Here is a 24,792-nt window from a genome sequence, read left to right on the forward strand (position 1 = left end):
TTGCTAACCATTAGCCATAGTAGTAGAAGTAATAGTTGGCGAGACAACTTCATGAAGACACAATGATGGAGATCATGGTGTCATGCCGGTGACGAAGGTGATCATGCCGCGCCTCGAAGATGGAGATCAAAAGGCGCAAGATGATATTGGCCATATCACGTCACTTTATGATTTGCATGTGATGTTTGTCATGTTTACATCTTATTTGCTTAGAACGACGGTAGCATAAATAAGATGATCCCTCACTAAAATTTCAAGAGACGTGTTCCCCCTAACTGTGCACCGTTGCGAAGGTTCGTTGTTTCGAAGCACCACGTGATGATCGGGTGTGATAGATTCTAACGTTCGAATACAACGGGTGTTGACGAGCCTAGCATGTACAGACATGGCCTCGGAACACATGCGAAACACTTAGGTTGACTTGACGAGCCTAGCATGTACAGACATGGCCTCGGAACACAAGAGATCGAAAGGTCGAACATGAGTCGTATAGTAGATGCGATCAACATGGAGATGTTCAACGATGATGACTAGTCCGTCTCACGTGATGATCGGACACGGCCTAGTTTGACTCGGATCATGTATCACTTAGATGACCAGAGGGATGTCTATCTGAGTGGGAGTTCATTAATCAGATGAACTCAATTATCATGAACATAGTCAAAAGGTCTTTGCAAATTATGTCATAGCTTACGCTTTAGTTCTACTGGTTAAGACATGTTCCTAGAGAAAATTTAGTTGAAAGTTGATAGTAGCAATTATGCGGACTGGGTCCGTGAACTGAGGATTGTCCTCATTGCTACACAGAAGGCTTATGTCCTTAATGCACCGCTCGGTGTGCTGAACCTCAGCGTCGTCTGTAGATGTTGCGAAACATCTGGCATACATGTTTTGATGACTACGTGATAGTTCAGTGCGTAATGCTAACGGTTTAGAATTGTGGCACCAAAGACGTTTTGAAACGTCGCAGAACATATGAGATGTTCCGAAGACTGAAATTGGGATTTCAGACTAGTGCCTACGTCAAGAGGTCGTTGAGCATGTGCTCAGATTGTCTGAGTGCCACAATCACTTGAATCGAGTGGGAGTTAATCTTCCAGATGAGATAGTGATGGTTCTCCATAGTCACTGCCACCAAGCTATTAGAGCTTCGTGATGAACTATAACATATCAGGGATAGATATGATGATCCTTGAGCAACTCGCGATGTTTGACACCGCGAAAGTAGAAATCAAGAAGGAGCATCAATTGCTGATGGTTAGTAAAACCACTAGTTTCTAGAAGGGCAAAAGGGATACTTCATGAAACAGCAAATCATTTGCTGCTCTAGTGAAGAATCCCAAGGTTGAACCCAAACCCGAGACTAAGTGCTTCTGTAATGAGGGGAACGGTCACTGAAGCAGAACTACCCTAGATACTTGGTAGATGAGAAGGCAGGCAAGGTCGACAGAAGTATATTGGATATACGTTATATGAATGTGTACTTTACTAGTACTCCTAGCAGCACCAGGGTATTAGATACCGGTTCAGTTGCTAAGTGTTAGTAACTCGAAATAAAAGCTGCGGAATAAACGAAGACTAGCTAAAGGTGAGATGACGATATGTGTTGGAAGTGTTTCCAAGGTTGATGTGATCAAGCATCGCATGCTCCCTCTACCATCGAGATTGGTGTTAAACCTAAATAATCGTTATTTGGTGTTTGCGTTGAGCATAAACATGATTGGATTATGTTTATCGCAATACGGTTATTCATTTAAGGAGAATAATGGTTACTCTGTTTATTTGAATAATACCTTCAATGGTCTTGCACCTAAAATGAATCTCGATCGCAGTGATACACATGTTCGTGCCAAAAGATATAAAATAGTAATGATAGTATCACATACTTGTGGCACTGCCATTTGAGTCATATTGGTATAGAACGCATGAAGAAGCTCCATGCAGATGGATCGTTTGGACTCACTTGATTTTGAATCACTTGAGACATGCAAATCATACCACATGGGCAAGATGACTGAAAGGCTTCATTTTCAGTAAGATGGAACAAGAGAGCAACTTGTTGGAAGTAATACATTTTGATGTATGCAGTCCAATGAGTGCTGAGGCATGCAGTGGATATCGTTATGTTCTTACTTCACAGACGATTTGAGTAGATGCTGAGTGTATTTACTTGATGAAACACAAGTCTGAATTATTGAAAGGTTCAAGTAATTTCAGAGTGAAGTTGAATATCGTCATGACAAGAGGATAAAATGTCTGTGATATGGTCATAGAGATGAGTATCTGAGTTACGAGTTTGGCACACAATTAAGACATTGTGGAAAGTGTTTCACAATTAATATCGCCTGGAACACCACAGTGTGATGGTGTGTTCGAACATCATAACTGCACCCTATTGGATATGGTGCATACCATGATGTCTCTTATCAAATTACCACTATCGTTTATGGGTTAGGCATTAGAGACAACCGCATTCACTTTAAAAGGGGCACCACGCAATTCCGTTGAGACGACACCGTTTAGGGAAACCTAAGTTGTCGTTTCTTAAAAGTTTGGGGCTGCGATGCTTATGTGAAAAAGTTTCAGGCTGATAAGCTCGAACCCAAAGCGGATAAATGCATCTTCATAGAATACCCAAAACAGTTGGGTATACCTCCTATTTCAGATCTAGAAGCAAAAGTAATTGCTTCTAGAAACGAGTCCTTTCTCGAGGAAAAGTTTCTCTCGAAAGAATTGAGTGGGAGGATGGTGGAGACTTGATAAGGTTATTGAACCGTCACTTCAACTAGTGTGTAGCAGGGCACAGGAAGTTGTTCTTGTGGCACCTACACCAATTGAAGTGGAAGCTTATGATAGTGATCATGAAACTTCGGATCAAGTCACTACCAAACCTCGTAGGATGACGAGGATGCGTGCTACTTCAGAGTGGTACGTGATCCTGTCTTAGATATCATGTTGTTAGACAATACTAAACCTACGAGCTATGGAGAAGAGATGGTGGGCCCATATTCCGACAAATGGTTAGAAGCCATGAAATCCGAGATAGGATCCATGTATCAGAACAAAGCATGGACTTTGGTGAACTTGCCCGATGATCGGCAAGCCATTGAGATAAATGGATCTTTAAGAAGAAGACATACATGGACGGTAATGTTACCGTCTATGAAGCTCGACTTGTGGCAAAGAGAATTTTCACAAGTTCAAGGAGTTGACCACGATGAGATTTTCTCATCCGTAGCGATGCTTAAGTCCGTCGGAATCATGTTAGCATTAGCTGCATTTATGAAACCTGGCAGATGGATGTCAAAACAAGTTTCCTTACTAGTTTTCGTAAGGAAAGGTTGTATGTGATACAATCAGAAGGTTTTGTCAATCCTGAAAGATGCTAACAAGTATGCAAAGCTCCAGCAATCCTTCAAAGGACTGGAGTAAGCATCTCGGAGTTGGAATGTACGCTTTGATGAGATGATCAAAGATTTGGGGCTTATACAAAGTTTATGAGAAACTTGTATTTCCAAAGAAGTGAGTGGGAGCACTATAGAATTTCTGATGAGTATATGTTGTTGACATATTGTTGATCAGAGATGATGTAGAATTTCTGGAAAGCATACAGGGTTATTTGAAAAGTGTTTTTCAATGGAAAACCTGGATTAAGCTACTTGAACATTGAGCATCAAGATCTATAAGGATAGATCAAAAACGCTTAATAGTACTTTCAAATGAATACATACCGTGACAAGTTTTTGAAGGAGTTCAAAATAGATTAGCAAAGAAGGAGTTCTTGGCTGTGTTACAAGGTGTGAGTATTGAGTAAGACTCAAGACCTGACCACAGCAGAAGAGAGAGAAAGGATGAAGGTCGTCCCCTATGCTTTAGACGTAGGCTCTACAGTATGCTATGCTGTGTACCGCACATGAAGTGTGCCTTGCCATGAGTTAGTCAAGGGGTACAATAGTGATCCGGGAATGGATCACATGACAACGGTCGAACTTATCCTCAGTATCTAGTGGACTAAGGAATTTTTTCGATTATGGAGGTGAAAAGGAGTTCGTCGTAAAGGGTTACATCGGTGCGAACTTTGACACTAATCCGGATGACTCTGAGTAGTAAACCAGATTCGTATAGTAGAGCAGTTATTTGAAATGGCTCCAAGTAGCGCGTGGTAGCATCCACAAGATGACATAGATATTCGTAAAGCACACACGGATCTGAAAGGTTCAGACCCGTTGACTAATAACCTCTCTCACAAGCATAACATGATCAAACCAGAACTCATTGAGTGTTAATCACATAGTGATGTGAACTAGATTGTTGACTCTAGTAAACTCTTTAAATGTTGGTCACATGGTGATGTGACCTGTGAGCGTTAATCACATGGTGATGTGAACTAGATTATTGACTCTAGTGCAAGTGGGAGACTGTTGGAAATATGCCCTAGAGGCAATAATAAATTGGTTATTATTATATTTCCTTGTTCGTGATAATCGTTTATTATCCATGCTAGAATTGTATTGATAGGAAACTCAGATACATGTGTGGATACATAGACAACACCATGTCCCTAGTAAGCCTCTAGTTGACTAGCTCGTTGATCAATAGATGGTTACGGTTTCCTGACCATGGACATTGGATGTCATTGATAACGGGATCACATCATTAGGAGAATGATGTGATGGACAAGACCCAATCCTAAGCCTAGCACAAGATCGTGTAGTTCGTTTGCTCAGAGCTTTTCTAATGTCAAGTATCATTTCCTTAGACCATGAGATTGTGCAACTCCCGGATACCGTAGGAATGCTTTGGGTGTACCAAACGTCACAACGTAACTGGGTGGCTATAAAGGTGCACTACGGGTATCTCCGAAAGTGTCTATTGGGTTGGCACGAATCGAGACTGGGATTTGTCACTCCGTGTAAACGGAGAGGTATATCTGGGCCCACTCGGTAGGACATCATCATAATGTGCACAATGTGACCAAGGAGTTGATCACGGGATGATGTGTTGCGGAACGAGTAAAGAGACTTGCCGGTAACGAGATTGAACAAGGTATCGGGATACCGACGATCGAATCTCGGGCAAGTAACATACCGATAGACAAAGGGAATTGTATACGGGATTGATTGAATCCCCGACATCGTGGTTCATCCGATGAGATCATCGTGGAACATGTGGGAGCCAACATGGGTATCCAGATCCCGCTGTTGGTTATTGACCGGAGAACGTCTCGGTCATGTCTGCATGGTTCCCGAACCCGTAGGGTCTACACACTTAAGGTTCGATGACGCTAGGGTTATAGGGAATAGATATACGTGGTTACCGAATGTTGTTCGGAGTCCCGGACGTCACGAGGAGTTCCGGAATGGTCCGGAGGTAAAGCTTTATATATGGGAAGTCCTGTTTTGGTCACCGGAAAAGTTTCGGGTGCTATCGGTAACGTACCGGGACCACCGGGAGGGTCCCGGGGGTCCACCAGGTGGGGCCACCGGCCCGAGAGGGCTGCGTGGGCCAAGTGTGGGAAGGGACCAGCCCCTAGGTGGGCTGGTGCGCCTCCCACAAGGGGCCCAGGGCGCAGGAAGGGGGGGAGGGGGAAACCCTAGGCTCAGATGGGCCTAAGGCCCATCTAGTGGGGCGCCCCCCTCTCTCCCCCCTTGGCCGCCCCCCAAGTCCCATATAGGGCTGGCCGCACCCCTTGGGGGGGGGGGAACCCTAGATGGGGGCGCAGCCCCTCCCCCTCCCCTATATATACTTGAGGTTTTGGGGCTGCCATACACACGAGAACATCTCTCTTTTGGCGCAGCCCTACCCCTCTCCTTCCTCCTCTCCCGCGGTGCTTGGCGAAGCCCTGCAGGATTGCCACGCTCCTCCATCACCACCACGCCGTCGTGCTGCTGCTGGACGGAGTCTTCCCCAACCACTCCCTCTCTCCTTGCTGGATCAAGGCGTGGGAGACGTCACCGGGCTGCACGTGTGTTGAACGCGGAGGCGCCGTGGTTCGGCGCTTAGATCGGAATCAACCGCGATCTGAATCGCTACGAGTACGACTCCTTCATCCGCGTTCTTGCAACGCTTCCGCATCGCGATCTACAATGGTATGTAGATGCACTCCCCTTCCCCTCGTTGCTAGATTACTCCATAGATTGATCTTGGTGATGCGTAGAAAATTTTGAATTTCTGCTACGTTCCCCAACATTTAGGGACCGAGAGTAAACTACGTGTGACTGAAGGAACACGAAGGACATCAAGAAGACGCCAGTTTTTAGTGGTACGCGAAAGAAGAGATGCCTGACCAACATGTGAGATGGGCATACCTGATCCATTGGCAGTGCGGACCTGATCATGACCGGTGTAGGGCTGGCGAGTGGTCAGCTTGTCAAGCTGGCTCGTCAAATGGTCCGTGGCGCCTGTGTCCATGTACCAGGCAGGGTCCACAGAATATGAAGGAGTGAACCCAGGCTCTTGCGTAGCGAGAGCGGCCTGCTTCTCGTTACCCTTCCCATTGTTCCCAATGCCAAGGAAATCACGTTTGAAGCGACGATGGCATCGAGACGCCAAGTGCCCCTCAATGCCGCAGAGCTGACACTCAACACCACCACCACATGCCTCGCAGTGGAGGCGTTTGCGGCCAGCCAGTGGAGGAGCTGGAACGGGCGGACGGGGCTGGTTGCCCGTGGACGGCGACGGTTTCTGCTTGGCACCACGGGCACCCCCGCGGTGAGCAGCGTTTGCAGAAGGGCCCTCCGTGTAGACTCCGACAGAGCGGCGAGCAGCGAGCCTCTGTTCCACGTTGAGGAGGCGCGCATAGAGGTCACAAGGCGGCATCGGCGTGTCACGTCCATTGATGTTTTCAACAAGAGAGTCATAGTCCTCATCAAGCCCATTGAGAATGAACGAAGTAAACTCCTCATCACGGAGAGGCTTCCCAATAGATGACAGTGTATCAGCCAAACTTTTGACCTTGTTGAAGAAGGCCGTGACGGAGAGATCATTTTTCTTGATCTCACCCAGCTGGTTACGAATGGCAGAAGAACGTGCCAGCGACTGCGAGGAGAAGCTGGAGTCGAGCGTGGCCCATGCATCCCTCGACGTCGCAGCAAAGACCACCATGCCGGCAACGGAGGGAGTGAGCGAGGACTGAATGGCACCCAGAATAGCTTGATCCTGAGCGATCCACCGACGATGAGCAGGATTGGACACCATGACGGAGGTACCGGCAGCCGAGGGCACCGGAATCATGGCCGGGGGACACGGCAGCGTACCGTCGACATACCCCTCAAGGTAATGACTACGCATCAGCGGCAACACCTGAGCACGCCACATGAGGTAGTTATCAGCAGAGAGCTTCACCGTCACCAGATGAGCGAAGTGGAACGGTCCTGGTTCAGCCACCGGTGCGGAGAGCTGCGAGTCGTACGTCGGAGGAGCACTGTACGAAGTCAGTGCATCGGCCGACGGAGGCGCACGGTAGTGTTGGTGATGACCGTAGGGCGCCGTCGGAGGTACGCCGTAGGGCTGCAGCGATGCGACGTGCGGCACAAGGACAGTATAGGGAGCGCCATATGGCGCCTCGTAGGGCACCGCGGAGGACGAAGCATACGGCGCCTGCGGGACGTACGGCGACGGCGACGGCGTGACGTACGGCGCTGGATATGCGCCGCCGTAGGGCACCTGAGAACCTGAAGCCGGCGGCGCAGCATGCGACTGGATCCCACCGTAGGGCAACTGCGCCGGGACGCCATACTGCAACGGCGCGACGTACGCAGCATCGCGGGGCAGCTGGGACGCCAGCGATGGGTCCCGATTTGGCTGGGACGCATCACGGGCAGAGCCGTATGGCACCTGGACATGCCCCGCAGGATCGTAGGAGTTCGGTGCATCATCACGGGAAAACGACGCATCATGGGCGACGGAAGGATGGATCGCGGGCGATGGGGGCGCTGGCGGGCGCGATTCCGCCGCAGCCGGACGGGCCCAGGCGAGCGGCGTAGACGCCATGAACGGCGAGTCCTTTGCCAGGTTTGACAGAGGCGGCGCGGCGACGGAGGTCGACGCAGCGGCGGCAGAGGAGGCGGAAGCACGGCACGGATCGAACGCGTCGTCTGATACGGCGGAGGTCGACGCAGCGGCGGCAGAGGAGGCGGAAGCACGGCACGGATCGAACGCATCGTCTGATACCATGTTAGACAAACTAGGGTTTGGAACAATGCTCGATACCCTGAGCGGGTACGGCTGTCATGTATATATAGAAGAGAACGTACATGTACATGTATTGTGTTACAACACGTATATCTACGATATACCTAGTCTAACACTACGCAGAGGGAAAGAACCATTCCAACCTTGAAGATTTGGTTGGAGTGTGACCTCTGAGTGAAACTAGACTACTTTTTCCGGTCTTCATGTCATACACAGTAACTGGGAATGCCATCGACAAGCTTTCGGCAGTCGGAGCACCTGCACGGGCCGGCCCGCCGCATTGCCCGTACCCATGTCCAGTCGCTGCCTAGAACAAACACACGGTTGCCTCCTTGAAAACTCCGGTGATACTGCTCCGACGAGCCTCCCACTGCAAGCGCTCTAGAGCCTGTCGTGCCAACAAATAAGACCTGGTCGCTCATGTCCTTCACCACCGACCATTCGCCCTTGTCCAAGTCTGCTTCGAATACACTCAGGCTCATCGTGTGGTGATCAGTCATGTCCGGGATCCTCCAGCGCACCATCAGCAGCTTTTGGTTGTCGGACGATGTCACCAGGTAATATTTTGCGTGGGCTGCCCTATGTTCTCTCTTGATGACATGCTCAACTCGACTCTGAGATAGCGCCGCCGCCTCTCCGACGAGAAACTCATGGAGGAAAAGATCCCCGTTCCAGCCGATAGCAAAAATCTTTCCGTGGTAGATGGTTACATCCATGTAGAAAAAGTCCAGACCATGGTAGTGACCAGCGGACGTGCCGGCCGCATGTGACCATGAAAGCGGCCGCGGCGTGCCCGGCAGGAAACATGCAAAGTTGGGAGCTGGTGCGACGTTGAACGGACCGCCTAGGAACATGGCGACGACGAGTTGAGGCGATTGGACGACGATCTTCAACACAGAGCACGGGTTCCGAGGTATGGTATTGCAGATGGTGGTGACGTCGTGAGGACGGTTGGCGCGTCGCTTGTAGCGGCATGGGACCTCGATGGCCGGCGTGGCTCCGGCTCCGGAGAACGGGTCCCGGAGGAAGCATCTATGGGATGGCCTGTGCTGGTACAGAAGCAAGCTGCCGTAGGAAGCGTGGACGAGGCCGTTGCTGGGCGTGGCAAATAGGCGCACCTTGCCGTCGACGAGGCTCTGGTAGGCGCCGCCACCAAGGTTGATGCACGGCACGGCCGGAGGCAACAGCAAGCGCTGGTGTTCAGCGCCGAGGCCAACCACGACAGACGGCGGCGAAGCTGAGGCGGTCGTCGTGGGACGCGAGATGCGCGAGGACGAGGCCGAGGATCTCCAGCGGCAAATCCGGCCAGCATGGCGGAGAACTGGAAGAGGTACCGCCGGAGGTGAACTTTCCGAGGCAAAGACCCATGATGAGATCGCAAGAAATAGAGAGAGAAGACTTTGTGCGGCACACTTATGCATTCACTTTTGGGAGATTTTATACTACGAGTTACCATAGCTCGCGAAGAGTAAAATGCACCGGCGGTCATTGAATTTATGGTATACGCTCACTTTGGTCACTGTATTTAGAAATATGGTTAATACGGTCACTATATACGTGTTGAGGTGATTATACGGTCACTGTCAAATCGTATACCTCTGTATTTCATCTATTTGACCGGTCAAACAATCTCGTCAGCTCTTTTTTTCTCTGTGCATTTGTGGGTCCTACCTGTCAGTGGGTGAGAGAAATAAGCAGAGCGAAAATAAAATGACGCGTGAACGGAGATTCGAACACCAGAGCTCTCGCGTATGTGCGAGCCTGCGAGACGCCTAACCAGCTGCACTACTCTAGCGCTGTGCTTTATCTAGTGGAAAATTTTACCTGTTGCGTTGAAACTGTCACGTGAGCTAAAAGCTTCCAGTAATTGAAATATATACGTGTTGAGTTAAAAGCTTCCACTATATACGTGTTGAGGTTTTTTTTTATAATACGTGTTGAGTTAAATGCTCCCAATAGTTCACTACTCACATGACAACTTCCAGCTTCTGTTGAAGTAGTTGAGTAGTGAACGAAGTACCGCGGTTAAGCGCGTGATGCATGCGTGGATCAGTCGTGCAGTGATGCAACTAGCTAGCTGCTACTTGACGAGATTCCATTTCGACAAACAGGTGAGGCATTGGGAAGCAGCTATGCGCATGGCATGTGACGAACGAGATGGATCAATGGGGGGTGCGGACGCGCTCCGTCTCAGATTCAGAGATACTGCTACTTAATAAGAAGAGCTAGCTGTTAATCAGTTCATAAGTACTCCGTACTTCACTTGTTTAGGCTCCTGCGTGAGGCGTGAGTCGATCCATCCAAACTGTAAATAGTCGTCCATGCTAGATACTATCTCCGTTTCAGTTTACAAGTCATACACGTATACCTAGGTTGTCAATTTTATTACCCTAATATAAATTATATAACACAAAAAATATAACCGTTTGAAAATAGAACATCTGAAGTTTATGTTGGTATATTTTTTGTAATATATGACTTGTATTAGGTTGGTCAAATTGACGACCTAAAAATACGCGCACTTTCTGTAAAATGAGAGAAAGGTAGTAGCTGCCATCGGTGGATCGGCATCTAAGTCCGCCGGTCTGGCCGGTCGTCTATTGATCGATTCGAGCGTACATGTACACGTTCAAAGGGAACTTAAAGCGAGCAGCAACAAAGCGACGCTGCTGCAGCGGGTTAGCCTACTGGCACTCGAGCATGTGGTCTCGGGTTCGAATCCATGCTTGTGCATCATTTTATTTTTAGCTCTACTTCTTTCTCCGTCCAATGACAGGTAGGACCCACGGAGAAAATGAGCTGATGAGGCAGCATGTGAATAGTTTGACCAGTCAAATAGATGAAATACGGAGTTATACGATCTGCGGTGACCGTATAATCACCTCAACACGTATATAGTGATCGTATTGACCGTAATGAGCTTATACGACAAGTCCAATGACCACGAGTGCATTTTACTCGCTCGTGAATATCCTAACTAACAGCAGAGATTGTGCGGTAGGTGGGTTAGCCGGTCCATGAGAATAGGGCTAGTAGGTGCGCTGACTAAACAGTTGCCGTGGCGCGTAAAACAGCTGCTATGCATGGCCGCGACAGCGGTATATAAAGCTAATTTTTTAGGATCAATGAAGCATGTTTCAATTTTTTTTGAAAAGAGAATCTAATATCAAGTGCTAGATACCGATTACACTGAAGAAAAACGGTTTCCCCCGCTTTGTATTCTAAATCAACCATCCGATACAGTCAATGATAGGTGCTGGAGCAGAAGCAGCACAAGCACGCCTAAAAGAAAGAAAGAGAAAAAAAGAAAAGAAACAAATGCCGATAACAGCGGATCGACAAAAACGACGAAGCCTCGCGACCGCTGCGTCCACCGGAGATCGCCCACCAAGCTCCGAGACTCCGAAGCGCCGATACCAATCAACACCTCCGAGAAGGGACGCGACGATGGCGACGCTGCTGCTAAGGGTTTCCCCCGGTACACGGCGAGGAGAGAGGAAGGGTAGCCCCGACGCCCTCCAGGAAGGTCCGGTGGTACCCTCAGGCGCCACCGCGTCGGTGTCGGCCAAGCCAACATGGATTTCTCCCGATCCCATCCTCCACCTCAGGCACTCTGGAGCTCGCCACCAAACCGACCACCACCCAGCGCCAACACGGACAAGAAGCTTCCAACGTTGTCTCACCACGGCACCGCGAAGATGGTCTGCACAATGAAGAAGAGGAGACGGGACTAGGGTAGCAGCACCGTCAGCATACGGGAGGGCCCCACCTCCACCGTCCATGACGATAGCCGACCAGACACCAAAGCAGGAGCCTACCTGGCCCGTGGACCCACAGGCCCGGCCGGGCCCTCAGAGGCCCGGACAGCTCCCGCCTCTGCGCAGCAGTTGGCACGCCGTCGACATCGCAGCCCCAGTCCAAGCCGCTCCCCAGCCTTCCCATACAGAGAGCGTCACGGTCGCGCCGGAGCCGACCCGCAAGGACCCAGATGGGGCCCTACGGGCCCAGATCTGGGCCGGGGACGCGCCACCGGCCATCTAGCACCATCGGAGCGCCCCGCCGCCAAGAGGCAGCACCACCGCGGCGAGCGCCGTCGGCCTCCGCCACCAGGATGTCGGGCCGCCACCAGGATGTCGGGCCGCCACCAGCCGAGCACCACCACCGCCTCCCCCCACCACGGGAAGGAGGAGAGCGCGCGGGTAAGGGACGACCCGCCGCCGCCGACACCACCCGGCCGGACCCGGGGACGACCGCCGGCGGCGGCGGGGGGAAAGGGCGGAGGAGGATGGTCGAGAGGGAGGGGGCGCGCGCCGCCCTGGCCGCCTCCCGGGGAGACGGCGAAGGCGGCGGGACGGGGAGGAGGGGATGGGGGGCGAGGAGGGGAGGGGGAAGGGAGGCCTGCGCCGGGCAGCTGGCGGCGGCGGGAAGGAGCCGAGCGGCGGGCGGCGGCGGCGGGAACCCTAGCAGGGGAGCAGGAGCGGGGGCCAAACCCGGTTAATTCCAGATACCGATTACACTTAGCCTCTGCATGAACAATATGCATAAAAATATTCAGATTGCACAACGCCAAAAAAAGAGGAAAAAAAGAAAATATTATCGTGCCACGGTGATCAATCACCCGCAGTAGTATCACTCTAACCACCAACAAAGACATCACCTAGACTATAAAGAAGGTTCTTCAAAAGCAACGCCTCCGAAAAGGAAACAATGCACGAGCGTTGTCGTTGGCCGATCAAAAATCATATGTTTTCACCTTTGAGAAAGACCGCGTTCTCAAAAACAATGCCTTCAACAAGGCCACTGTCAGACACAATCAATAAAGGTCAGACCTTGGGTTTTCACCCTGAAAATCACGACTCGGTACTCCAAGGAGCACCACCAACAAAGAAGTCCTCTAATGTTGCGGAGGCTACTACTACAAGTCACGTACCATCAGGCTCACAGGAACTTGTGCCCGATCTGGACGGGAACATATCCCGCAAGCCAAGTCTGAACAACTGCGCGTGAAGCAAAGTCTTCATCGCCTCCAAGACCCGCCATTGCCGTTGTAGGTCCTCCAACCACACCATGGCATTCTCTGCATGTGTTGATATCATGAAAATCTTGCTGACATGTCCCAAGGTGTCAACAAAAGCAGAGCTTTGCGATACTTCAGAGGTGGACTTTCCGAGACAAATACCCATGATGAGATCGTAAAAAATCGAGAGACGAGAGTTTGTGCGGCACACTTGATGCATTCACTTTCGGAGGATTTATACAAGTTACAACAGCTCGTGATCAGCTTAATAAATCCTAGCAAACAACAGAGAAGGTACGGGAGGTGGGTTAGCCGATCCAGGAGAATAGGACTCGTGAGAGAAGATAACGATGGAGAGCCGGATGGATCAGCCCAAAAACAGCCTGATCCGGATTTTTGGGAGGGGCGACTTCACGGCTGCGGTGGTCGTACCTCCTCCTACCCGCCCACCTCCTCACCCTTGTCGCCGGTGGAGGCCGGCGGTGCCGGCGTGGCTATCATCGGCACTCGTGCGGGTCTGCATGACCTGGAGGGCTGCAATCCGGCGGAAGTTTGCCGCATCCTGCATCGTCCCGCAGACTGGAAACGACCACCATCGACGCTCAGGCTGCAGGTGGGACTTGAGTGGGCAGCCCGCCAAATCTTACACGGATTAAGGGAATCTCCAACGTAACACACAATTTTCCTCCCACATACGTCCGCGGATAGGGGATCAGTCCGCAGACATGGATGCAGGAGGACGACATCCAACCGTCGCCGCATCTATTTGACAATAGTTCGAACCAACCAGATGTAATTCACGCAAACCGGGCAAATTTTGATATAAACACGGATGGTTTTCATATAAACATGACGGATTTCATTACATTTACATCAACTAAGAGGTGCTAGTCTGGCTCTGTAGGTATAATTAATACCTAATCTAAATGGTCGCCGGCTTCATGGTCGTGACGGCGGGGCGCGGCCTTGGCATTGTCCTCCTCCTCGTCGGTCTTGCCGAACACCGCCTCGTCGAACTCCTTGTAGGCGGCCCGCACTTCCGCCTCTCGCTGGCGGCACTGCAGCGGGCGAGGCGGATCTCGCATGAGGAGCGGTGGACTCGAGCAGCGCCTCTTGCTCCGCTAGGTCCCCGTCCGATGCGATCGCCCTGCTGGTGCTCCTGGAGGAGGTGGTGGTTGTTGCCTGTGCCTCCTGAAACTGCTCCTCCCGCACCATGTCCATGTAATGGGCACGGGCCTCGCCGATGTTCATGATGCAGTGCACCAGCGAGGGTGGCGCGGAGGAGTAGGAGGATGGCGCCGGCTCGTCGTCGTCCGCGTCCTCCATTGGGACGTCGACGTCCTCCGGCTGCCTGCCGGCCAGCCAGCCGACAGCAATGTGGCCATCTTCTTCTTCTGCTCCGGCGTCAGCCCGTCCCAGAGAGCTTTGGCGGGTGAGGAATCCATGGTGGGGCGTGGTGCGGAGAGGGATCAAAGACAAATGACTGCGATTATGTTAAGAAAAAGAATTTAACATCTTATTTGCTCCATTTGGCTTAACAGAACTGAAGATATGAAATTTTTAAAGTTTAAAATAATGTCTTCAATTACAGTATTTAATCAATAAGTGCAAAAATAGTTATGCAACTTCCTGTCGAAATGATACTAGTTGATAGAAATCTTCAACATGAATCCACAGAAATTTGAATCAACTCATTTGGTTTAATTTTCAAATTGTTATGCATCTTGCAAGAATTAATTTCAATATGTAAAATTGAATCTGTCAAATAATTTCTTCAAAGTGAAAAATTAAAACTCCTCATGTTGACTAACAGAAACATAATATAATTTGGCAAAAAATAACAAGAAAACATAAACTATAATAGTTAAAACAAAGGAAAAAGGTATAGAACTAAAAGAGCTAAACAAAATCTGTTTTTGATTAAAACACCTGTTTAAAATGTCTTAAAAATTTCCAAATTGAACATACTGATAAAACACACTAATATTAAACACTAGGAAAAAGAATCACTCAAAAATCTACTTTTAAACTAAAGTTATTCACAAACTAGTGATTCACACAAATTTCAAAGAATTCAAATTTGAAATTTACTGGCACTAACAGAAAGTTTATAATTTTTGTGACCTAAAGCAAAAAGATTCATTCAAAAACTTTAAATATTTTAAGAGTTTTCTACACAAAAAGAATCACTTTAAAATCTATTATCAAACTCTAGATATGAAGAAACCTTTAGTCCCGACTAAAGGTCCTTTAGTCCCGGTTGCAACAACAAGCCGGGACTAAAGGTTCCTTGTCCCACACGGAATTTGGGCCGGCGAAAAGGTGGACCTTTAGTCCCGGTTGGTGGCTGGAATCGGGACTAATGGTCGTTTAGTCCCAGTTGCAACCGCCAACCGGGACTAAAGATTTCAGCTCCCGCACAGAGGAGGTGGGCATTTTATCCCGGCTCGTGGCTGGAACTGGGTGTGCCCGACTGTCACGAACTGGCCCGACGTGTGGCGCGCCGACGCGGACAAGCCTGCCATGTACCGTCAGGACCTTCAAGGTGTGCCGAGTGTCGGACTCCAAGTGCCTCGAGCCCGTTAGTGCGCACGAAGACGAAGTGATCACCGTGGCCGCCGTCGGGTTCGACAGCGTCGTGTTCACCGGATCGGCCGACGGCACCGTCAAGGTGTGGCGGCGGGAGATGGCCGGGAAGGGCGGCACGACAAAGCATATCCTCGAGAAGGTACTCAGGAAGGGCGAGAGCGCGGTCACCGCCATCGCCATGTTGCCCAAGGACCGCGTCGTCTATGTGGGCTTGTCGGACAGGCTAGTCACCTAATTGTTCTGGGTCGCCGGCGAGTCGAGATATGGTGGTGTCCTCAAGGGCCACAAGATGTTGGTGATGTGCCTGGCGATGCGCGGCAACGTCGTCGTAGGCGGCTCAGCCGACCGGCCCCTCTGCGTTTGGCGTTGTGATGGGGCAGAGCACGTCTGTCTAAGCGTGCTAGCCGGACACACCGAACCCATGAAGTGCATTGCCAAGGACGAGAAGGTTTGGACGGTGATCGGCGGTTCGTGGTGTACAGCGGAAGCCTCGACGGGTCGGTCAAGGTCTGGCGTCTGTCGGACGCGGAAGCAGAGCGAGTCGTGCCAGCGTTGGTGACGGGGAATGCACCAGCACCACTGCAGCCGTCGCAGGTGTGGAGGGGCTGGCCGGCTCCGGCGCCGTACGCGGAAGCGTGGGCGCTATACTAGACGCCGGAGCTGAAGCCCGTGCGCGTGGCAGCTGAGTGAGGTCGAAGCAATCGTACGTGCGCGCATAGAAACAATGTGCTGGGATCGGCAAAGTGGGTTTAGTGGGGTCCCCATGGGTTAAATGGGATACCCCTCAGGGGGATTCATTATCTCCTCTAAATTTTGATCTGGCAGCTAATGCCTTGGCTATTTATGCTTAATAGTGCTAAAAAAGTTGGTCTTATAAAATGGGTTCTCACTGAAAATATTGTAAATGGTGTTAATATGCTTCAGTATGTAGATGACACAATTTTTTGTTACAGGATGATTATGACAGTGCTCCCAATTAAAAATACATTTGATGTCTCTTTGAGCAAATGTCTGGTTAAAAAAAACTTTCACAAAAATGAACTCTTTCTTTTTGGATATGCTGTTGATAAGGCAGATGCCTATACTAGGATTTTTACTTGCCTTGTTGGTACTTTACCCATGAAATACTTGGGACTCCCTTTAGATGAAAAAAGGATTAGAAACAAACATTGGAAACCTCCTGAGGAGAGGATGGAAGGTAAATGTGAAAACTGGCGGGGGAGATTACTAGCTAGTCCTGGGAGATTCACCCTGATACAATCTTCGTTAACTGGGATTCCATACTTTATGATATCTTTTTAAGGGTTACCAGTGGGTGTTTGTAAACATATGGAGTTTTTTAGATATAGACTACTATGGCAAGATAATGTTGATAAGAAAAAAAATACCATCTTGTTAAGTGGTCTGAGGTTTGCGGACCTAAAGACATGAGTGGATTAGGGATTCAAAATTTAACTTTGATGAACAAAGCTCTGTTGTATAAGTGGTGGTGGAAACTGCTACCTCTTGAGTTTGCGTTGGTTTTTCCCTTGAAGAGGAAAGGGTGATGCAGCAAAGTAGAGTAAGTATTTCCCTCTGCTTTTGAGAACCAAGGTTCAATCCGGTAGGAGACAACGCAACAAGCCACCGAATACCTGCACAAACAAACACCAACTTGCACCCAACGCGATAAAGGGGTTGTCAATCCCTTCACGGTTATTTGCAACGTGAGATCTGATATAGATGGATAAACGGTAGAGTAATATTTTTGGTATTTTTGGTTTATGTAACGGAAAGTAAAAGATTGCAAAGGAAGTAAATAGGAAACCAAAATTGTAGATCTGAAACTTATATGATGGAAAATAGACCCCGGGGCCATACGTTTCACTAGAGGCTTCTCTCAAGATAGAAAATAATATGGTGGGTGAACAAATTACTGCCGAGCAAGTGATAGAAAAGCGCAAAGTTATGACGATATCTAAGGTAATGATCATGAATATAGGCATCACGTCCGTGTCAAGTAGACCAAAATGGTTCTGCATCTACTATTATTACTCCACACATCGACCACTATCCAACATGCATCTAGAGTATTAAGTTCATAAGAACAGAGTAACACATTAGGCAAGATGACATGATGTAGAGGAATTAACTCAAACAATATGATGAAAATCCCATCTTTTTATCCTCGATGGCAACAATACAATACGTGCACCCCAGGGCGCAGCCAGGCAAAGCCTTGCCGTCGCCGGCGGCGGTGGGGACTAGGTGCCCTCCCGCTCGTGAGGAGCTGGCGCGGGCCGGCGCCCCCGGGCCGGGGCGTGGCGTGCGGCCGGACGTCACGACGGGGGCTGGCGGCGCTCCGGCGATCCCATTCCCCATGGCAGGCGGCTTCAAGATCTGGGGCACCACGGTCGCCATGGACGGCGTCGGCGTGACCAGATCGTCGGCGGCGCGGCCGGATCTGGGCTCAGGCGTGAGCTTGGTCTCCGGGTCACGGTCGGTGCGATGGAGAGTGTGACACGTCGGCAGCTGGACAGATCTGCGGGATTCCATCTGTATCTGGTCCTTGACAACCCGGGCAACTCCAGGGGAAACCCTAGATCTCCATGGGATCGAGCGATGGCGGTGCTCTTGCGCCGTAGTCCCTCTTCAGGTCATCGTTTTGGAGTTTGCTACGGTCGAAGGAACCAGCGAGGCCGGCGGCGTACGCCTGGTGGCGCAACTGCCGATGAAAATCGTGCTGACTACGGTCATGGAGGACGATGGCGGCGTCTTTGATGTCGTTTCCTTGTCGAGGCATCGTTGTTGCAGTTGGCGTCATCAGGCTCGGGATGCTCTGGGGGAAACCCTAGATTTGGGTCTCCCAGATCAGACGATGATGGCGTTCTTAGTAGCGCTTTCCCTCATGGGGGCATCATTTTGGAGCATGTGATGGTTCGAGGAGATAAGAGGAGGAGCGGTGCTTCATAATACACATTGATGGTGTCGGATCTCGATGGCATGGCGCTTTGAAGATTAGGCGTCTGATGTGCGATGATGGACTCGCGCAGGAGGTCGACGTTGTCTGGCGTCGTGGTGGCGTCGGCGGCAGCTAGACCGGGCAATGTTCATGCAACAGTACAGCTCTGAAGATGGATTGGTGGCAGGTGGCTGCGGCGGCCTCATACCCGGCAGGCATCCTGGTTGAGGAGCACGCCGGACTGGTGGGTGCCCATACCCGGCAGGCGTCCTGGTTGGGACCTCAGGTCTTAGATGTTAGGCTTGTCTGCGAGGTCTATTAGGATCGAGCACTGCAAGATTGAACCCAAAGCTAAGCACTTTTCCCATTGCAAGAAAAACCAATCTAGTTGGCCAAACCAAATCGATAGTTCGAAGAGACTTACAAAGATATCAAATCATGCATATAAGAATTCAGAGAAGATTCAAATAATATTCGTAGATAAGCTGATCATAAATCCACAATTCATCGGATCTCGGCAAACACACGCAAAAGAGTACTACATCGAATAGATCTCCAAGAACATCGAGGAGAACTTTGTATTGAGAATCAAAGAGAGATAAGAAGCCATCTAGCTACTAGCTATGGACCCATAGGTCTATGGTAAACGACTCACGCTTCATCGGAGAGGCAATGGTGTTGATGTAGAAGCCCTCCGTGATCGAAGCCCCCTCCGGCAGGACACCGGAAAAGGTCCCTAGATGGGATCTCACGGGTACAGAAGGTTGCGGCAGTGGAAAAATGGTTTCGTGGCTCCCCCGGAAGGTTTCGGGGTATTTGAGAATATATAGGAGGAAGATCTAGGTCAGGGGGTCACCGAGGGGCCCACAAGGTTGGGGGGCGCGCCCTCCACCCTTGTGGCCGCCTCGTGGCTCTTCTGACTTGCACTCCAAGTCTCCTGGGTGTCTTATGGTCCAAGAAATCATCAAGAAAGTTTTATTCCGTTTGGACTCCGTTTGGTATTCCTTTTCTGCGAAACTCTAAAACAAGGAAAAACAAAAACTGGCACTGGGCTCTAGGTTAATAGGTTAGTCCCAAAAATCATATAAAATAGCATATTAATGCATATAAAACATCCAAAACAGATAATATAATAGCATGGAACAATCAAAAATTATAGATACGTTGGAGACGTATCAAGCACCCCCAAGCTTAATTCCTGCTCGTCCTCGAGTAGGTAAATGATAGAAACAGAATTTTTGATGTGGAATGCTACCTAACATATTTATCCATGTAATTCTCTTTATTGTGGCACGAATGTTCAGGTCCGTATGATTCAAAACAAAATTTTAATATTGACATAAAAACAATAATACTTCAAGCATACTAACAAAATAATTATGTCTTCTCAAAATAACATGGCCAAAGAAAGCTTATCCCTACAAAATCATATAGTCTGGCTATGCTCCATCTCCATCACACAAAATATTCAAATCATGCACAACCCCGATAACAACCCAAGCAATTGTTTCATACTTTTGATGTTCTCAAACTTTTTCAACTTTCACGCAATACATGAGTGTGAGCCATGGACATAGCACTATAGGTGGAATAGATGGTGGTTGTGGAGAAGATAAAACGAAGGAGATAGTCTCACATCAACTAGGCCTATCAACGGGCTATGGAGATGCCCATCAATAGATATCAATGTGAGTGACTAGGGATTGCCATGCAATAGATGCACTAGAGCTATAAGTTTATGAAAGCTCAAAAAGAAAACTAAGTGGGTGTGCATCCAACTTTCTTGCTCATGAAGACCTAGGGCATTTTGAGGAAGCCCATCATTGGAATATACAAGCCAAGTTATATAATGAAAAATTCCCACTAGTATATGAAAATGACAATATAGGAGACTCTTTATCATGAAGATCATGGTGCTACTTTGAAGCACAAGTGTGGCAAAAAGGATAGTAACATTGTCCCTTCTCTCTTTTTCTCTCTCTTTTTTTCTTTTTTGGGCCTCCTTTTTTATTTGGCCTTTCTCTATTTTTTTCCTCACATGGGACAATGCTCTAATAATGAAGATCATCACACTTCTATTTACTTACAACTCAAAAACAACTCGATACTAGAACAAAAATATGACTCTATGTGAATGCCTCCGGCGGTGTACCGGGATGTGCAATGAATCAAGAGCGACATATAAAAAAAATGATGAATGGTGACTTTGCCACAAATACGATGTCAACTACATGATCATGCAAAGCAATATGACAATGATGATGTGTGTCATAATAAATGGAATGGTGAAAAGTTGCATGGCAATATATCTCGGAATGGCTATGGAACTGCCATAATAGGTAGGTATGGTGGCTGTTTTGAGGAAGGTATATGGTGGGTTTATGGTACCGGCGAAAGTTGCGCGGTACAAGAGAGGCTAGCAATGGCGGAAAGGTGAGAGTGCGTATAATCCATGGACTCAACATTAGTCATAAAGAACTCACATACTTACAAAAATCTATTAGTCATCAAAACAAAGTACTACGCGCATGCTCCTAGGGGGATAGATTGGTAGGAAAAGACCATCGCTCGTCCCCGACAGCCACTAATAAGGAAGACAATCAAAAAATATCTCATGCTCCAACTTCGTTACATAACGGTTCACCATACGTGCATGCTACGGGACTCACAAACCTTAACACAAGTATTTCTCAAATTCACAACTACTCACTAGCATGACTCTAATATCACCACCTTCATATCTCAAACCATCATAAGGAATCAAACTTCTCATAGTATTCAATGCACTTTATATGAAAGTTTTTATTATATCCCTCTTGGATGCCCATCATATTAGGACTAATTTTATAACCAAAGCAAATTACCATGTTGTTTTTAAAGACTCTCAAAATAATATAAGTGAAGTACGAGAGTTCATCAATTTCTATAAAATAAAACCACCGTCGTGATCTAAAAAGATATAAGTGAAGCACTAGAGCAAAATTGCCTAGCTCAAAAGATACAAGTGAAACACATAGAGTATTCTAATAAATCACGATTCATGCGTGTCTCTCCCAAAAGGTGTGTACAGCAAGGATGATTGTGGCAAACTAAAAAGCAAAGACTCAAATCATACAAGACGCTCCAAGCAAAACACATATCATGTGGTGAATAAAAATATAGCTTCAAGTTACCGATAGACGAAGACGAAAGAGGGGATGCCTTCCTGGGGCATCCCCAAGCTTAGGCTCTTGGTTGTCCTTGAATATTACCTTGGGGTGTGATACGTCTCCAACGTATCTATAATTTATGAAGTATTCACGCTGCTATTTTATCATTCTTGGATGTTTTACAATCATTTTATAGCAACTTTATATCATTTTTTGGGACTAACCTATTGACCCAGTGCCCGGTGCCAGTTGCTGTTTTTTGCTTGTTTTTTGCTTGTTTTTTACATTGCAAGAAATCAATATCAAACGGAGTCCAAACACCGCGAAACTTTTTGTGGATTTTTTATGGACTAGAAGACCACCAATGGGCCAGAGCAGCACCTGGGGGGGGGGGGTGCCCCGAGGGGGCACAACCCACCAGGGCGCGCCTGGGGGCCCAGGCGCGCCTAGGTGGGTTGTGCCCACCTCGGTGGCCTCCCGCACCCCCTCTTTACCCTATAAATTCACAAATATTCCGGAAACCCTTGGGGTTAACCTAGATCAGAAGTTCCGCCGCCGCAACGCTCTGTAGCCTCCGAAAACCAATCTAGACACTTTTCGGCACCCTGCCGGAGGGGGGAATCATCTCCTGTGGCCATCTTCATCATCCCGGCGGCCACCATGATGAGGAGGGAGTAGTCCACCCTCGGGGCTGAGGGTTTGTACCAGTAGCTATGTGTTTAATCTCTCTCTCATGTTCTTGAGATGTCACGATCTTGATGTATCGCGTGCTTTGTTAATATAGTCGGATCATATGGTCTTTTCCCCTCTCTATCTTGTTGTGATGAATTGAGTTTTTCCCTTTGAGATTTCATTGTTATCGGATTGAATACTTTTATGGATTTGAGAACACTTGATATATGTCTTGCAATTGAATACTCGTGGTGACAATGGGGTATCGTATTGATTCACTTGATATATGTTTTGGCACTCAACTCGCGGATTCCCAAGGTGACATTGGGGTAATCTATGCATAGGGGTTGATGCACGTTCTTGTCTTTGTTTCTCCGGTAGAAATCTTGGGGCACTCTTTGAAGTTCTTTGTGTGGGATTATGAATATGAATTTGCTTTGGTGTTATTTTAGTACGAACTCTAGGATAGATCGAACGGAAAGAATAGCTTTTGTTATTTTAGTGCGAACTCTTGAATAGATCGAACGGAAAGAATAGCTTTGAGGTGGTTTTGTACCCTACAAACAATTTATTCCTATGTTCTCCGCTAGATATGAACTTTGGAGTGATTCTTCATTGCACTTTGAGGGGTGTTTATATGATCCAATTATATTAGCATTGTTGAGAGATTGCACTAGCGAAAGTACGGACCCTAGGCCTCATTTTCAAGCATTGCAATACCGTTTTTGTTCCCGTTTACTATTTGCTACCTTGCTATTTTTATTTATTCAGATTATAAAAATATATTTCTACCATCAATATTACACTTTTACCACCATCTCTTCGCCGAATTAGTGCACCTATACAATTTGCCATTGTATTGGGTGTGTTAGGGACACAATAGATTTCTTGTATTTGGTTGCATGGTTGTTCGAGAGAGACCATATTCATCCTACACCTCCCACGGATTGATAAACCATAGGTCATCCACTTGAGGGAAAATTGCTACTGTCCTAGAAAACTCTGCGCTTGGAGGCCCAACACGAGTCTACAAGAATAAAGTTGCGTAGTAGACATCAAACTCTTTTCTGGCGTCGTTGCCGGGGAGGTGAGTGCTTGAAGGTATATCTTTAGATCTTGCAATTGAATCTTTTAGTTTCTTGTTTTATCACTAGTTTGGTTTATAAAAGAAAACTACATAAAAAATGGAATTGAGGTTGCATCATATCATTGATCATCTTTATAATATCTTTCTTGAAAATGATGGTTCGGAAAATTCTGCTCAATTGTTAGAAGAAGAAGTCAATAAAATGTTTGGCACAAAATATTTGAATGATGAGCTTGATTGCAATGTTGTTAGTATGAATTCTTTGAATATCCATGATGCGAATGATATGCAAAGACATAAGCTTGGGGATGCTATGTTTGATGAAGATGATATTTTTAGTCCCCCAAGATTCGATGTGCAAATTTGTTATAATGATTGCATGCCTCCTATTTATGATGATTATAATGATGAAAGTGGATTTGGAGAGGCCATAACTTTCTTTAGTGATGAATCCACCATTTTGGATGAGGCTTCAATTGACTATGATAACAAAGTTGCTATCTATGATGATTATGATGATGACATGTATGCTATAAAGAATAATGATAACCATGAAATTTGTCATCATGATTTTAATTTTCACTCTCATGATAGTTATTTGTTGAGTTTGCTCCCACAACTAGTGATGAGAAAAATTTGCTTATGTGGAGAGTAATAAGTTTTCTATGCTTTTGTGTCATGAAAAGAATGCTTTACGTTATGGTTATATTGTTGAATTTCTTCATGATGCTACTGAAAATTATTATGAGGGAGGAACTTATGCTTGTAGGAATTACAATAATATCAAGTTTACTCTCTATGTGTTGAAAGTTTTGAAGTTATGCTTGTTTCGCCTTCCTATGCTAGTTGATTCTTGTTCCCATAAGTTGTTTGCTCACAAAATCCCTATGCATAGGAAGTGGGTTAGACTTAAATGTGCTAGTCATATGCTTCATGATGTTCTCTTTGTGTTTTAATTCTTATCTTTTATGCGAGCATCATTAAAATCATCATGCCTAGCTAAAAGGCATTAAAGAAAAGCGCTTGTTGGGAGACAACCCAACACTTTTACCTACTGTTTTTGTGTGTTCACATGATTATGCTACTGTATTTATCATGTTTTATTGCTTTTGTTTCAATAAAATAGTAAAGCCTTTGGGATCAT

The 24,792-nt window shown here is 47.7% G+C and overlaps 1 pseudogene; it reads left to right on the plus strand.

Annotated features, from left to right (window-relative positions):
* The first annotated feature begins 14,434 nt into the window (after positions 1–14,434).
* Positions 14,435–16,489, plus strand: LOC109764300 (protein JINGUBANG-like; annotated as a pseudogene).
* Positions 16,490–24,792: the final 8,303 nt, after the last annotated feature.

Source organism: Aegilops tauschii, chromosome 5, assembly GCF_002575655.3.
Source record: "Aegilops tauschii subsp. strangulata cultivar AL8/78 chromosome 5, Aet v6.0, whole genome shotgun sequence".
Classification (NCBI taxonomy): Eukaryota; Viridiplantae; Streptophyta; class Magnoliopsida; order Poales; family Poaceae; genus Aegilops; species Aegilops tauschii.